Here is an 18,604-nt window from a genome sequence, read left to right on the forward strand (position 1 = left end):
GAATGGTTAAAAACAGTGTAGTTTCGGCGACGGGGTGCACTCCTACGCCCACGTTTGATGCTTGTGCTTGACAGTTTTCGAAGTCATTTGACAGATGGCGTTAACGAGAAGTGTCGGCAAGAATAGTGCGATTGGTGGTGATTCCTGGTGGAATGACTGGAATGTTGCAACCTCTCAATGTTTATATCAACCACCCTTTCAAGGCAAATTGGAGAAGAATGTACCGTAACTGGATAAGCAGCGCAGAAGAAACGACTAAACTGGACGCCTTAAGGGAGCTTTCCTTTCACAGATGTGTGAATGGATTGCTGCAGCATGGAAAGAAATATCTCCAGACATTGATAACATAAGGTTCAAGGTGATATAAATTTCTAATGCAACGGACGGAACCGTATTAGAGAAGAATGTACCGTAACTGGATAAGCAGCGCAGAAGAAACGACTAAACTGGACGCCTTAAGGGAGCTTTCCTTTCACAGATGTGTGAATGGATTGCTGCAGCATGGAAAGAAATATCTCCAGACATTGATAACATAAGGTTCAAGGTGATATAAATTTCTAATGCAATGGACGGAACCGTAGATGAAGCGGTGTAGTGTAGGCCTACATCAGATGCTGAAAGCAAATCTAGTGGTGACCAAAGTATTGATGATGATGATGATGCTTGTTGTTTTAAGGGGCCTAACAGAACGGTCATAGGCCCCAGACAAAAGTTTTAGTAAGTAAATGTAACAATTCAAGTATAACATTTTTCATAAATTGTTCAAATTTTTTCTTTAATTCGAGTATAAGCCCCACCTCACTTTCTGTTTCAAAATTCTAATATGAAAAGTGAGGCTTATGCACGCATAAATACGGTACACTATCTACGAAGTAATGTGCAGGAAATTCGTCTTTCAAAAACCTCAGTCTATACAGCTACTAAACTTTTAAAACTGAAATACTATGGAGTGTCTGTCGTTCATTAATTAGAAGGTGCTCAATTCCGTCAGTCTCGTGACGGTAGAATTGCCGGAACGTAAAAGAACTGCCGTGGGACAAAATTCTGGCACCTCGGCATCTCTGAAAACCGTCAAAAATGTAGTTAGTGGGACGTAAACACAATAATATTATCGTTAATCAATTAAGGCCCGATGACGGTGAAAAATCTAGTGAATCTCTGTAATTGGATTTTACAAAGCATTGTTTGATACTGTTGATCCATATTTCATAACTTTTTCTGGCGAGGCATGGTTTCATTTGCCTGGTGACGTAATAACCTCACCGGACAAAAAGCGAGTCACCTTAGTGCGCACGCACAGATGGATCGTTAAGCCTGTACAGTAGTATTGGCAACTGAGTGCAAGATTCGACTCGCAGTGGACAGTGCTGTGTCGAACACTCACGGCTCACTAGCGGGACACTGGACATTGGCGGGGAGCCAAGCTTCCGCTGCAGCGAGACGCAGTGAATCATGGCACACTGAAAGAATCGTTAGAATTCACGGCTCAGTGTGACACAAGACACACACAGCTCCGTATCGGCACACTGGACACTGGCGGGGAGCCGAGCTTCCGCTGCAGCGAGACATACAGAGACCCATGGCACACCGAAAGAATCGTACGCAGTCACGGGTCAGTGAGACACAACACACGCACACTGTTCATTATCGGTACACTGGACATTGGCGGGGAGCCGAACTTCCTCTACAGCAAGACATACAGAGCCATCGTACACTGAAAGAATAATAATGGACTCTCGAGCTCAGGTCATTTGAAAATAATATCCACTTGCATTCACTGTCCTCTTCTTACAGGGAGTTTTAAATAATAGATGGATTTATTTGCAGTGTTAAAAAGGTAGTCAAAACATAATTCTAAAGTACCTAGCTTGTAAGTAGGTAGGCTATTAGGTTATTCTATTTACCGTATTAGTTTAATCAATCAGTATTTTTATAACTAGTTTACGTTCGACAATTAATTAAACTCAGCTCTCTAGCCTCCTCGCCTGGCTGAGTGACTCAGACGGCTGAGGCGCTAGCCTTCTGAACCCACCTTGGCAGTTTCGATCCTGGCTCAGTGCGATGGTATTTGAACGTGCTCAGCCTCATGTCGGTAGATTTACTGGCACGTAAAAGAGCTCCTGCGTAGCTAAATTCCGGCACCTCGGCGTCTTCAAAAACCATAAAAGTTGTTAGTGGGACGTTAAGCCATAACATTATTATCTAGCCTAATCTATGACTATGAGTCATGCTCATGACCACTCGAAATTGTCTGTTTTATATTCGGAAGAACCGCTCGGTATTCTCTCAGTTCGTATGTCGCATCATTGCACAATACTTCAATAACCGAATCATGAGATTACCGGTGTACGTAGACAGTGAGTAAGTGAACAGACTGATGCAATAGCTTAAATAAAAAGACGTTTAATCAGAAAACCAGTGGGCTACTGTACATCTCGTGTAGCCTATACAAAATATGACGATTTAAAAATCATCTGTTGATAGAATAAGACATTTTCAAAGATGACCGAGCTAGTTGTCGGTGCGTTTAGGGTCGAGTAGCTATAAGCTTGCATTCGGGGGATAGCGGGTTCGAATCCTACCGTCGGCAGCCTTTAAGGTGGTTTTCCGTGGTTTCCCATTTTCACACCAGGCACATGCTTGTGCTGTATCTTGATTAAGGCCACGACCGCTTCCTTCACACTTCACCTCTTCGTCGCCATAAGACCTATCTGCGACGGTGAGACGTAAAGCAACTTATTTGATTTATATTTAATATGTGGGCTACTTATTGTGGACACAGGTTTTTTATATCTAATGATATATATAAGAGTTTTGACTTTCAGAGAACTGTGGAAAACCATTAGGTAGTGTATAAAATTTGAGCTTTCCGTGGTTTCCCACTTCTCCTCCAGAAGAATGCCGGGATGGTACCTAACAAAAGGCCACGGCCGCTTCCTTCCCTCTTCCTTGCCTATCCCTTCCAATCTTCCCATCCCTCCACAAGGCCCCTGTTCAGCATAGCAGGTGAGGCCGCCTGGGCGAGGTACTGGTCATTCTCCCCAGTTGTATCCCCGACCAAGAGTCTGAAGCTCCGGGACACTGCCCTTGAGGCGGTAGAGGTGGGATCCCTCGCTGTGTCCGAGGGAAAGACCGACCCTGGAGGGTAAACAGATGATGATAATGATGATAAAATTTGAGCTATGTCATTTACTATTACTATTATTAACTACTTAAGTTTTGTGTTCTAATATAATAAGCAAGTATAGTACTGAATCTGAAAGTTAGATGACGCATAGGAAAGCAGTTCATAGAATGAAGACCAGATGGCAGCAGCAAGCATTGAATGTTGTTGCTGCTGTCTTATCAGTACACAGTCTACACACTACACAGATGCAATAGGATCGATGACTCTAATGAGCCGTGAATCTGCTCACTGTATCGATTCAGTATCTTGAAGGGAATCAAATCAATCGATTTATTAAAATGAATCGAATATCGCCTCACTAATGTACAGATGGCGTAGCGAACGAGTCCCGTGCTCAACGGAACGTTCACTACCCCTACCTGAGTATAAGGCAGTAGCGATCAGTGAAACATGGATGTTTCAAGCAGACCAGTATACGTCAACATGGGTAGATGTCAGAATGTGACATAGTGGCAAAAAGCGGCAATGTGTTTTGGCCGTACCCATGGCCATACAGAGAGTGAAGTTGCTCAGTTTATTGGTATTTCGCAGCTGACTGTTCAACTTACCTTCAAGCAGCGGTGCACTAGACTTGGCCACAAAATACGTCATGAGAACTTTGGTCGGAAAAAGATCCTGACTGAGAGGGACCGGAGACGCGTTTCACGGCTTGTGAATCAAAATCGCCTCCACAACACATAGGAATTGCTCCAGTCAGTGAACGAAGGTCCATGCCAACCTATTAGCGAGAGAAAATAGCGACGGGAACTGCATGCAATTAACATTTGGAGTTGGTCGTCTCGCAAGAGGCCATTGCTCACACAGACACATAAAGCTTTGCGTCTTCAGTGGGCTAGAAATTATCCAACGTGGACAGTAGCGACTGGCGGAACGTAATGTGGTCTGACATACCACGATTTTGCCTGTATTCCAATGATGCACGTCGTCGAATGCACTGACGGCCAAATTAAGCATTTGATCCTGTATGTGTTAAAGGTCAGGTCCAAGTCGGAGGTGGGTCTGTGAAGTTTTGTGGGTGTTTTTTGTAACATGGATTGGACCCGCTCACTGAGGTGACCGCTAACATGAACCAGTATGTTTATTTAAACATTCTGAACGATCAGATTTTGCCTTTCAGTCAACATTACATTATGAGTATGCTATTAATATCCCGATTTTTCAAGATGACAACAGCAGAGTTCATCGGGCTGGACGCATTTGTGATTGGTTTTATGAACACTCCCACACCCTATTCAATCTCGATTGGCCTGCAAAATCATCACATTTGAACCCCACTGAAAACTGTGGGACATGTTGGAAAAGGGGGTAAAACGCCGATATCAGCATCCCCGAAATTTGGTGGAATTGCGCGATTAAATTCTAAGCGAGTGGCTTAACCTGGATGCGACGTAACTCGACAACCTTGTGGACTCACTTCCTAACCGGATCCAGGTGTTTATCAAGTCCAGAGGCGGATTTGAACGGTATTAAATGATGCTTGTAATAATTTCACCAGGGATGACTAATATTGTCCGGTGAACTTATCATAGAACAATACATACTGAAGCACAGACAATACCCACTTAAACCACGAAAAAGTAGCCGTATATTGTGCTGTACAATACAAGGCGCTCTGTGGTTTGGGGGTTAGTGTGATTAGCTACCACCCCCGGAGGCCCGGGTTCGATTCCCGGCTCTGTCATCAAATTTGAAAAGTGGTACGAGGGATGGAACGGGGTTAACTCAGCCCCGGGAGGTCAACTGAGTGGAGGTGGGTTCGATTCCCACCTCAGCCATCCTGGATGTGGTTTTCGGTGGTTTCCCACTTCTCCTCCGGGCAAATGTCGGGATGGTACCTTACTTAAGGCCACGGCCGCTTCCTTCCCTCTTCCTTGTCTATCGCTTCCAATCTTCCCATCCCCCCGCAAGGCCCTTGATCAGCATAGCAGGCGCGGTCACATGGGAGTGATACTGGTCATCCTCCACAGTTGTATACCGAACACAGAGTCTGAAGCTCCAGGACACTGCCCTTGAGGCGGTAGAGGTTGGATCCTTCGCTGAGCCCGAGGGAAAACCGACCCTGGAGGGTAAACAGATAACGAAGAAGAAAAACTGCAAGACAAATAAACCGGACACATTTTTAATGATACAGTAAATGGACACAGATACCGCACAAACATAACTATTATAAGGTTTTTTTCTCTTATTGTCAAATAATGAGAGAAACAGCCAGTATTTCCAACAAGATTCCTGTTCAGCCTAAACTGCCGATGATTCCCTAGATGAAAACATATATTTTTGGTGACAATGTTATTTCTAAATTTGTATCGCCCCCTTGCACTCCCGATCTCACCATGTGTGACACTTATTTGTGAGAATAAAAAATCAGGTTATAGGAATAACATTCACACTAAAGACGAACTTCAGGAGAATATCTGTACCAGAAATTAGAAACATTATCCACGAAGAACTCATGCATGTGAATAGTGAAAATGAAAATCCACAGCCTCTTTACAGTCATTCGACCGGGTCGGCAATGGAATGAATGAATCTATCGGCGAGGATAGGAAATGTGCCGGCTGCCGAAGCCGTCGCACTCCTCTGGGGCAATGCTAAATGACTCATAGATGAAATGTTAATGAAGAGTGTTTCTGGAATGAAATATAACAGGGAAAACCGAAGTACCCGGAGAAAAAAACACCCTGCCTCTACTTTGTCCAGCACAAACCTTACATTGAGTGACCGGGATTTGAACCACGGTATCCAGCAGTGAGATGCCGGAGCAACGAGGGCTTCCATGTGAATAGTAATTTCATCAAATCATATCAGGAATGTGTGACTGCAGAACGATATCACATTCTGCATCACCTATAGAAATGTTAATGCACGGAAACTGAACTCTGTGTGACGTAATAGATCGAAAGTATCCTCTCGGAGCACGCTGACACGAGCAGCGTACGCCTGCGCTGTTCCGATCCTAGGCCAAGCTAATTACTCCACACCTCATTTGGCCTAGACGTTTTAGGAGTATTTCTAATAAGAGGTCTCCTTCCAAGAGCCCCAGCTGAGTACAAATGCCATTCAGGGCCCTGGAAAGTATTAGTTGTCGACTTTCTTTTCTCGGGAAATCGCAATTGATGTAGGTGTTGTGACTGTAATGAATTGTATCTTGTGTCCCCATAGATGAGTAACATTTAGACATATTCGACGCGAACCGAATAAGTTGGCCGTGCGGTCAGCCGTGCGTAGCTGTGAGCTTGCATTCGGGATATAGTGGATTCGAACCCCACAGTCAGCGAACCTATAGATGGTTTTATATGGTTTCCCATGTCTGGCTCCATGGCTAAATTGTTAGCGTGCTGGCCTTTGGTCACAGGGGTCCCGGGTTCGATTCGATTTTAACCATAATTGGTTAATTCCGCTGGCTCGGGGGCTGGGTGTATGTGTCGTCTTCATCATCATCATTTCATCCTCATCACGACGCGCAGGTCGCCTACGGGAGTCAAATCAAAAGACCTGCATCTGGCGAGCCGAACTTGTCCTCGGACACTCCCGGCACTAAAAGCCATACGCCATTCCATTCCATTATGGTTACCCATTTTCAAATCAGGCAAACGCTAGGGCTGTGCCTTAATTAAGGCCACGCCCGCTTCCTTCCCACTCCTAGTCTTTTCTTATCCAATCGTCGCCATAAGACCTGTCTGTGTAGGTGCGACGTTAAGTCAACTGTAAAAAGATGTATATTTGACACGAGAACATGTCGTGAATGTGGATTATTAAGAAACAATTCTGTACCTGAGAACCAGACTATCTTAAGTCCATTTTTTGCCTTTTTGAGATAATCCGGACTGTAGATGATGAAAGAGCGCTTTATTGAGCCAGACTATGTTAAGTTTTGTAAAACTGTAATTTTACGAATTAGCAGTGTCAATATAATCTTTAGTCCTGAGAATCCTGTGAGCCAACTTATCCTAAGTCCACTTGCGATACTTTGGTTCTAAGCAAGTCATAACTTGCGATAGCCTAAGTCCGTTTAAGATAGTTTGGCATTGAGATTTTGTGTTGCCATTGTAGTTTAAGTCACATTATTGACAAGGATTTTGTTGACTTAGGCGGGAATATTACCATTGCTTTATATGTTCTGCTCGGATTCATTCATAAGAAGCAATGAGCCGTGGACGGATGTTGGTTGATCTTACACTGCAGCTAAACCAGTGTCCAGGAGGTAATAATAATATTGATTAGTACAATATATTTCTATGCTCTACAGATATTGAAAAGTAATTTATTGACGTTTTGGAAAAGAGTCTTCCTCTTTATGAGCCTCACAGTAATTAGCTTGTTAATCAATTTCTTTTACAGGGTTTAATGACAATGACAATGAGCTTAAGGGAACAGAAACTGCCGTTTCTTCTAAGAATCTACAAGTAGATAAAAGAGTGGAAGTAAGTATTAAGTTCACCGTACTTTATAATCATGAAAGATTATACTGTATTTGTTTTTAAGAGCCAATGCAATTTGTTCAAGAACTGTTATTCGTGCGTGTGCTTTTATCTGTTGGATAGTAGCTTAAAATATTTTTCGTCCGCAGGCCCCTACTGTTACGATCCCGATTTTGTGAAGAAGAAGAAGAAGAAGAAGAAGATGATGACGAAGAAGATAGTGGAGAAAAGGTGTACACTCAATTAGAATGTGTTAAAGTGAATTCGCATTACACTGACGTAGGTTACAATGATCAAGTCTCCACGCCTATTTACGCACCGCTTGTTGCTGAAGAGACTGAAATAGAATGCAGTGCCAATTTTCAAGGGCTTGTGGGTAGTTCTGGTCAGATATCACAGTCCCCACAAGAGCATTCGTTGGAGAGCGAATCGAATGATACCTCATCCAGTGCCCTTTCTTCTGTTCGTGACATCAAGCAAACAGAGAGCGGAACATGTTTGCTTCCCTCTCGTACAACTGGTGCTAGATTGGTTCCGTACTCAGATTCTGAAGATGAAGATTTTGAAAAATAATAAGAATGGTTGTAGGAAAAGGAAAAGAAATACTCTTTTGTGGAAGAAGAATGTGAGAAAAGTAAAGTTATTAGGTGGAGAAGAATGTGTCTCTTCAGCTGGTAAGTTAGTTGGTAAGCGTGTCCTTCGTTCTGAATGTAGAAACTGCAAAATTAAATGTTTAACAAAGGTAACTGAGGGTGAAAGACAGCAAATATTTAATGAATTTTGGAGCGCAGAGAAGAGTTAGGACCTTAAAAGACAGTACATTATTCCCCTTGTGGAGGAAGAGCCAAGTATAAGGCATAGGCCATGATGTAATGAGACACAACGGCAAAGAACAGCAACATATATTTATCATTTAAACGTGTCAAACAATAAAATCCGTGTTTGTCAAGGAATGTTTTTAAATACACTGGGGATAAGTATTCAAATGGTGAAAACTGCCTTGAAAAAGGCCAGTGGGTGTGGTATGATTGAAGTTGATGGAAGAGGTAAACACACGCCATCAAATAAAATCTCAGAAGAGCATTGTCATGACATTAGAGCACATATTGACAGATATCCAGTTTGTGAGAGTCATTACAGCAGGGAACGAACGAAGAGGAGGTACATAGGAAGTGAACTGAATCTATCAAAAATGTATTCTTTGTACTGCCAAGAATGTATCAAGGAAGGAAAAACAGTAGCAAAAGAATGGTTGTTTCGAAAAATGTTCAGTGAAGAGTATAACATCGCTTTTAAGTAGCCAGATAACGATACGTGTGACAAGTGCGATGAATATAATATACAGATAAACCAAAAATCGTCCACACAACATGAGATATCTAAAATTATGAAAGAAAGAGCACTTGGAAGAAGCCACCCGCCGCTACAAGATGAAAGCAAATGACAAGAAAATTTGCTGCGAAATCGAAAAAGTCGTAATAGTGGACCTACAAAAACGTTTACCGACTAACATCTAACAAATTCAGAGTGCTACTACCTCAGGAAGTTATGGACACTAAACTATACTCTATATGATGCCACACTAAGACAGTCCTATTGCATGATGTATGATGAAATCTGTGGAGGCCGTGGAGGAAATGAGATGGCTTCATGTTTCTTGAAATGGGCAAATAATCATCTAACTGATGAAACACACATCCTCACTGTCTGGTCAGATAACTGCTCAGGTCAGAACAGAAATCATCAAATGATTATCATGTACTTCTGGCTTATCTCAAAATGGAAAAGTTTGCTAATTGTTAACCACAAGTACTTGTTGCGTGGGCACACCCACATGGAAATGGATACTGTACACAGCATTATTGAAAGGAAGAAGAAAAGGATCGAGGCACAAAAAATCTTTACTTGTAATGATTGGAAAAAACTTAGTAGAAGAAAGTGGAAAAAAATCAAAGTTGAAAGAATGTGTTTGGCAGATTTCAAAGATTTCTTGGGTTTTTCAAGCAAAGACAGCAACATGATTGCTATGAGGAAGGAAAACACCCTGGGGGAAAACGCAAATATTTCTGAAATTGTTTGGATTCAGGTGAGAAAAGACAAACCATACACCTATCAGCATAAAACCTCGTTCCTGGATGAAATGTTCAAATAAGTCGATTTGAGGAGGAATACCAGAAGTGCCAGGAAATCTTTCCCACAAACTCTTCCTGTGATTAGAACTGTTAAGAAGTCAATTGGTAAAGAAAAGTATAAGGATTTGTGCACCATCTTGAAGTGGGTTCCAGAAGAATATCACTTGTACTTCAGGAATCTCAAGACTGAAGAATCCGTCACAGAAGACTACGCTGACTCGGAATAAAAATTGCCTGGTTAGCAGTTTGGGCTCATGGTATATAAACTTTAACATAAGCGCAGTAGTGCTCAATGCTGTACTGAATTTTATTGATGTTCTCTTCCTTGTGATTTTTATATGTTTATAATAAAGTCAGTTTTGAAAGGAGTTAGCGCTATAATTTTATAGTTTAACATGTCTTTTTCCTATCCCAAGTCCACCCCACATCCTGACAAACAGATATCTTAAGTCCACAAAAGTATTTAAAAATGAGAGAACAAAATCCCGTCATCACAGTATTAAGTACAAGTGCTTATGATTATATAAATGTAAGATAAATGTTATTTCAGTCTTTTGTTACGACCTTGTAGGGAAATTTGCGAGTAAAATTTCGTTTTCTGGTTCTACTGTAAAACTTACCATTTGGACTTAAGATACTCTGATTCTCAGGTACAGAATTATGCTCATTCCCAATACATAATAAATCAATAATCTTTGTGCTGTTATGCTTTCTAACAGCTGTGGAGTTCAGACAGCATACTTGCTTAAAAAAACCTTATCACAGTGGAGACGCTGAGTCATGTATACAGATAAAATAAAAACGAGAGTACCGTCAAAAATATCTGGAGAAGGAGGGTTTCGAACAGTGTATCCATTCTGAAATTTCGAAGACCTTACCGGTCCCTTACAAATTCATTCACTTGACCACGCATTTCTTCTCCTTGCTCTCAGGGAACGCGGTATGTCTGCTGCATGACCCTTCCCCTCGACATTAATTTTTCTCTTATACCTCTGATTAATGTATTACAGGGTTAATTTGTGTTGTACTACAAGAGATCGCTTTGCACTACCTACTAAAGTGATTTTATTATCAGTACTTGTATTACAACATGCAATAAACTGTATAATTGTGGAATGGTCTTTTCATCTTGGCGCGAAGATCAATCGTTTTTCCTGCACAAGTTTGTTTCGTATTACGCTCCAGACATGTAGGCAGAAAATAGAGCCATTTCGACGTTGAAGACAAGCAGAGTTAGATGGGTTGTGGATATTCATGAATTATTGGGGGCTGGTGGATCTCTAACCACTCTGTATCAAGTATATACAATAATAGTGTATGTACAGTTCACAATTCGTTCACCAGTAGCTTGTCTCATATTAGGTAGCCTATACAAAATTCGAAATTAGGTTCAGTTCAACTTTTGTTTGCCTACCTTCTTTAGTGTTCGATTGATACTACATCATGGAACAGTAGCTAAACGAAATTTCTCGGAACTCAGCATTCAAGTTCACGGATAGACAGTTGCGGATAAGGCTAAACTTTATTTGATTTGTATACATTGTCATAGAAATATTAAGCGGGCCAAATGAGAACATGTCAAATTTCTCCAATAGTATTAACTATAGGTTAGGGTGATTAGCTGCAAACTCCGGATGCTTGGGTTAGATTCCCGGCTCTGCCACTAAATTTGTGAAGTGGTACGATGGCTGGAACGAGGTTCACTCAGCCTTGGTGGGTCAACTGAGTAGAGGGGGTCGATTCTCTCCTTAGCCATTCTCGAAGCAGTTTTCCGTGATTTCCCACTTGTAACTAAAGGCCACAGCCGCTTCCGTCCCTCTAGTTTGTCTATCCCTTCCAACCCTCCCATACCCCCATGAGGACCCTGTTCAGCATAGCAGGTAAGGACGCCTGGGTGAGGTACTGGTCCTCCTCCCCATTTGTATCCCCGACGAAATGTCCCTAGCTCCAGGACACTTCCGTTGAGGTGGTAGAGGTAGGATCCTTCGCTGAGTCTGGGGGAAAACCTACTCTGGAGGATAAAGGGATTAAATAAAGGGATTAAATAAAAGGGATTAAATAAAATAATTAATAAATAAAATTAACTATATGAAACCTGTAAATTACCAACATTGCACAAAATTCAATTTTCCACCTCTATATACATTTTTTCCGTACACGGTATATTCACGATTTCATTTTCATTGCCAAAACAGAAATATTATTCAGTTGTCATAGTAACGAATTCACTAAAAGAACATGAAGAAAATGGAATCACCGGATAGTTAGGAGAATGGAAGACTCTTTAGATCTTAGATGCCAAAATATCGCTAAACTGCAAGAAAACTGTGTAATGGTCAACAATGTTCTGAGCCAGTAACACTATTCATAACTCAAATTAGCCTAAACTGTTGTTAGCTAACGTGTGCTCTGCCTATCCTGCTGCCACTAGTCTGCTCTGGGTGGCATTACTGCAGAACTAAGAAATAAATTAAATAGCTTATCTACAATTCAGACGTACCCCTCGTAATCGTATTAGTCATTCGGTAAAGGTCGTGGGACAATGCGATGGAAGAAACGGAGGTGATATTGTTGGACAACTTTGACTCAACACTACTGAGACTGCATTCAACAGTTTAGTGCTGAGAAGAATTTAAAAATGACAGACCTTTTTCTGTGAAATTCAGGTACATAACTCGCACATCGATGCTCTACGCATGACAATAAAAGTAGAGTAGCCAGTAATGGGAATAATTTACATAATATACTATATCAGCAACTATATCAACATGTTTAAAAATTAAAAATTTAAACCAATTAAATTATATTTGGATTTAGGTGCTTTCACCAAGGAAATAAGTTTCTAAATACAAGGAACCTACTTGAATGCGAGGTCCCAAGTGCAATGTCCAGTTACGACCAGTCGAAAGGGTTAGTACTAACAATGATCACAGCTTCATAAAATGGACATCACCGAGCTCGGTAGCTGCAGTCACTTAAGTGCGGCCAGTATCCAGTATTCGGGAGATAGTAGGTTCGAACCCCACTGTCGGCAGCCCCGAAAATGGTTTTCGGTTTCCCATTTTTGCACCAAGGAAATGATGTGGCTGTACCTTAATTAAGGCCACGGCCACTTCCTTCCCATTCCTAGCCCTTTCCTGTCCCATCGTCGCCATAAGACCTATCTGTGTCGGTGCGACGTAAAGCAACTAGCAAAAAAATGGACATCACAGATGTTCCAAAGAAGTTTAAGGCAAACCTATAACTTGAACCATGAGCGTCGAATGAAAACTGACGCACCATCGTGTTCACGAACGTTCGCGGCGACAAGATCAAAGGTGGAACTTCTTGGGATTTGTCAAGGATTCAGGATGATTAACTAGGTACCCTCTCCTAGAGAAAAGTTCCGCCTCTGAATTTCTATTTTTCATTTCCTACAAGACTTAGAGTATTATTGCACTATCTCCATGTATGTCATAAAGTACAGAGATTCACGGTAAACTGCATAACTGACTGGTTTACATTCTGTTGAACGTCATTACTTTCCATCATCTATCATCGCCACGTTGTACTAATACAATACTGTAATCTATGCATTCTGTTAAATTGGATACCTAGCTGATCGCTCTAAGCGCTTGACATCTCCCAGGGAATTCATATTTGATCTTGCTGGCATGATCATTCGCGATCGCTGTGACGCACCATTTTCCCTTTGACTCTCATGGAGCAAGTTCAAGTACCAACGTATTCGAATTGCCCTAACTAGATATTGCACTTGCGACCTCGCACTCAAATAATTTCCTTATTAGTCATCAATGTTTTATGACAGACGGGATCTAACGTGTTCATCTGAAAATTATAAAACATATCGTCTTGTGTGGAGGCAACCGCCACATGTTAAATTACGGTAGATTTTCTGCAAACTAGCTTTGTTTGAATCTTATGCGGACTTCATTTCTCACAGTATCACATAATGTCTATTTGGCATCTACGCAGTACAGTCATTAGTGTGTGGACTGGCCACTTAATGTCGTTGTGGTGAATTACAGCTGATAATTTGACCCACAGATTTGTGCCACGACTGTGTTCGTTAGTTGCATGCATACAGGAAAAGCATTAAACATAACTACGGTCTCTGTTGAAGGATAGTTGAATGTGAGCAGCGGAGTTTGAGAATGTTGTAGATTGAGAAACGGGCAAATCCTCCAGGGAAACAGCTGAGATGATGAAGCCAAAAACACTCGTACTCGTATCAAAAGGACGGAATAAACCACGAAGAGTCAGGTCAAAAGGTTAGGTGATGCTCAAACTGTTGCAATGTGCGCAATTTTCGGTATTTAGCGAGTCAAAAATCATTTGCGACTTATTGACGTTGTAACCGCCCAGGCTTCTCCAGCCATACTAATTTAGTGTACAATCCTTTTACGCGATATCACTTGATATCAAGTTTATCCGCCATCGGCAATTGTTCATAATGCCATATTATTTTAATTTCAATCATTTGTAAATAAGGCTTTTGGAATCATATTGTATATATTAGAACATCATTTTTATTTAAATTATTATATTATGTAGGATAAGAATTCATTATGTACTGTAAATATGGTCAATGTTGAGACACAGTTGGTGTCATTTCATCTCATACTTGTGTACACGGAAAAGTTATTCTTGAAGCGGGGAAGTTGGATGACTCACTGGTTTAACTCATGAGCAAAGGTAGTATACAGCGACCCGCGCACGAGGCTAGCAAGATGGAAGACTACATAATCGCTACGCCTACTGGTTACTTGTGAAGAATGAAGAGAGGGAGATGATAATGCGATCTACGAATCAGATGCTTCGTTGTATAGAGATTTGGTATTGAACTGCTACCAAGAGTGGGGAGAGCTCGGGGATATATTATCTAGCGTGGAGCAACCTTCGACTCACTACCAGAGCGTCAACTACTTTTTTATTATTCTTGAGACAGTGAGTGCTCGCTTCGAGACATAGTTATTTTCGTACAGTGTGTTGTCGCTTCGGAACAGTACTTAGGTGCTGTGATGCTGTCGGATCAGGGTGAGACGAAACAAGCTTACGGCTTGTGACATATTCAGTAATTATTCTGGACGAAGAACTACGTTTAGTTCAAGTCCACGGAATTTGGTTTAAATCTGTATTGTATCAGTAGAATAGCTAAGTTGGATTGAGATATCTGATAACATGGAAAAAATCATATCTCTGAATTATCTCCTCCTACGATCAACGGTGATCAATTTTCACAAATATAGGGCCAATGTCTAATTTAAAGACTAGGCAATTAGGGAGTGCTAGTCCAGATAGCCCAAACCATATCACAGAAGGAAGGAAGGATGTCCATGGAGCAAATTCTACAACGAGAAGGGGGAAAGTAGTGACCACGGAATATAGATGACCTCAACGGAAGCTGTGATTGGTGAGCCTCAATTAGATAAAGCAAGGAACAGTTAATTTCAGTAACGTAAATTCTAAAATCCCTCCAAGCTTTAAGGAACTTTTCCGATTCATCTCATTTTTGTATAATAAATTCATTTTATTTTATATTGCGTTAATTTTCTTTCTCAAGCGATTCTTAATGGTTATTTATTTAAAATCCTACCCCAGTGTTTTAAGTATAAGACTCTATACTAGTAAATATAAATTTTGCTTTACAGTTGTGTTTAAAACTGTAACGCTGGCGCCCAAACATTACATAGAGAAATGGGAAACCATGGAATGATAATTGATTCTATTTTCGTGGCAATTTGCGGGCAAGCCACATATAGTTTATATTTATATTCATGTGTCCCCTGGTATTAACTTTCTTCTCCTCCAATGAGAACCTTAGGAGAGCGAACAGTTACAACGTGGGCCGAAATGTGGACACACTTACGTTTTTGACTGTACAAGGAATGTTGGAGTGCATGAGTTTTAAGTCTTCGCCAACTATTTGTTACGACCAGATAGCATACACGATCCCCTGGTTCTTCACTCGCTCCTTGTTGTTCATTAGTCGCAGTGAAGTTGACACCTTGTTAACAGACCTGCAGGTGTTATTAAATGAGTGACTCATGTATGTGGAAGGCGTGGAAATAAATAATACAGGTATGTAATTTTTACGAGGTGAGAATCCATGTTGTCGTCCAGTTTGCAAACATAGTTATATCCATTTCTTTCTCAAAATGAGTTATGGCGGCTCTTACATGCAGTTCATCGAAATACGCATTCACGTATTGTAATATTTCTGCAAATTCCGTTTAATCCATACGTTTAAAGACTATGAGTAATTGGAACTGTTGAAGAACTCCTCATGTACATCTTGTGTAATGGAGCAGAGTACGGTACGTCCAAACCGACAAAACGGATGATCGTGTGCATTGGAAAGTTGATGGAGACAAAACGTTTTCGTTTGATTGCCAAAATAATAATCCAACTCCCATTTGCAATTTCATTATTTGTGAAAGAACTTCTAAAGACCATAAAGGGAAAAACATCGCTTAACAATATAAGTTATTTCAGGTGAACTGGAGAAGAAACTTAAAGAAAATGTTAGGGTGTTTCCGGGGCTCCTCCAATGAAGAAAAGGCTGCAGGCACCATGACAGATACTTAGAAAGGAATTATGAATTGCTGGGTGGAAATTTAAATTTGCCGTAAGTAGTACGTAAATTTGAGGCTATACTTTCAATTGGGGTTGTACCTGGGCCAAGAAGGACAAGAAGGCGACGTCGTAGGAAATTATTTGCTGATAGCAGTACTAAAAGTGAAGGATGGAGATTGCAATCATTGCTACCAAAACCCACCGTGAATGTAATTTATTTGCTGCACTATAATCGCTTCTGTCGATGGATAACACAACTTTATTGAGTTTTAAATTTTGTGATAAGGTCGATAAATATTTCAGTTTCTAGTTTTGTCTTGAGACCGTACAAGTGTACACGGATGCACAGTCAATCTGGCATCGAGAAAAACTGCCAGTGCCTCTTTATCACTATACTAGGAAGCCTTTCATGAAGAGCTCGGTTCCCTCAACTTCTACATTTGTATGATTCTCTGTGGAGACGCCAATAATAGCACTTTAAAATTTTCTACATCATCTCCCTTTCTTGCTGGTTGTAAGTTAGATGTAGTAGCGACATATATGTCATCCGCATTGGTGTTCTTTTAGCAATTATTGCACCTTCCTTCCTTCCTTTACGTTTAGCACTGCTGTCACTGAATAACTTACTATGTCGTCCCCTTCTAACCATACTTGGGCTAGGCATAACTCTCCTTTAAATGTAGTCTCAAAGTTGCGTGCTTTTTCCGGGAAAGATAAAATTACACGCAGCCATTTGGAATTTATTCCTAGGAATGTGACACAGTGCACGTGACATTTTTGTCCATCTCAGCAGAAGTTTTCCCGAAAACAACCTACTTTTTCTTTAACCCTAGCAATACTAACGAAGAGAGGTGGGGGTGGGGTGGCATTTTGTGTCCTTTTCACTTGTTCACGGTTTAGTCATGGTATTGCTTCCTACGTTAACTATAGGGAAAGCGATTGTATCTTTTGAATCCGGTTACCCAACCACATAGTTATTTTTTAAACTCTTAATTATACACTGGTGTGCAAAACTTAAGGGCGAGATAGATAAAGCAACATAACATAACAACTACTCGATGGAAATGAAAGTGCAGTGACATGTTGCCAGAGGTCTCCCACACGAACATAGAAATCTGGCATGAGGTCAGCGCAACTATAGCTCCAAACAAGTCTGGCGCCACAAAACGAGGCAGTTGAAGGAACGGGACAAGTCATTGTGAGTCAATTAGCGAGCTGTTACGGTGCACTGTGGTGGTGTTATTCATTAAAACATGGCCCAGAGACAACATTTGGATGACTTCATATGGGGAACAAACATCAGGAAACTGGAAGAAGGTCGAAATGTGACGAGTGTATCTCAGGAGTTTGGTATTGCTCACAGCATTGTTTCACGTGCATGGAGGGCATTCCGAACCACAAGCACTGCTGCCCTAAGGAGAGGAGGGGTCGACACGGTTAACTACAGCAGAAGATGACCGCTACATTGTGCAATAGGCAAGAAGAGACTCACTTCAAATAGCGGGTGCAATTGTAACCACTTTTAACAAGACTGCAAGACACATGGTCTCACGCTCCACAGTGACACGGTGACTGCATGGGGGTGGTCTGTTTGCCCGACGACCATTACGTTGTGTTCCGTTGACACCCGAAATGGGCTGTACCGTTTCCGATGGTGCCAATAGCATCGGATCTGGACCGACGAGGAGTGGGGTCGCGTGCTTTCCTCAGATGAGAGCAGATTCAGTCTGAATAGTGATTCTAGACGTACCCTCATCTGGCGAGAGGTGGGAACACGTAATGCACCCGTCAACATAGTCGACCATGTTCATTTTGATGGTCCAAGTGTTATGGTGTGGGGAGGCATAATCTTGCATGGGCATACCGACCTCCAAATTTTTGAACGGGGTACACTCACCGGTCAACGTTATTGTGACAGTGCTTCCCCATGTGCGTCTTTTGAGGGGTGAATTCAGCCCTGACTTGATTTTTATGGATGGCAATGCACGACCGCATCGAACAGCGCAGGTGGAGGAGCTCTTAGAACGAGAGGATTTTCGGTGAATGGACTGGCCTGCCTTTTCCCCCTACTTAAATCCCATCGAGCAAGTATTGGACATGTTGGGCAGACGTATTGTACGTCCACGTCCACATGCACCAACAACCATCAATCAGATGTCAACCGCGCTGGTGGAGGAATGGAACGCCGTACCACAAGAACCCTTTACCAATCTTTAGGCCAGGATGGGAGCGCGTTGCAGAGCATGCTTCGCTGTCCGTGGTGATCATATACCCTTTTCAGAACCATG

The 18,604-nt window shown here is 41.6% G+C and overlaps 1 protein-coding gene across 1 annotated transcript in view; it reads right to left on the minus strand.

Annotated features, from left to right (window-relative positions):
• The window catches only part of side-VII (sidestep VII), an 843,150-nt gene that overhangs the window by 297,700 nt on the left and 526,846 nt on the right, over window positions 1–18,604 (minus strand). The window lies entirely within an intron of this gene.

This window comes from Anabrus simplex, chromosome 2, assembly GCF_040414725.1.
Source record: "Anabrus simplex isolate iqAnaSimp1 chromosome 2, ASM4041472v1, whole genome shotgun sequence".
Taxonomy (NCBI): domain Eukaryota; kingdom Metazoa; phylum Arthropoda; class Insecta; order Orthoptera; family Tettigoniidae; genus Anabrus; species Anabrus simplex.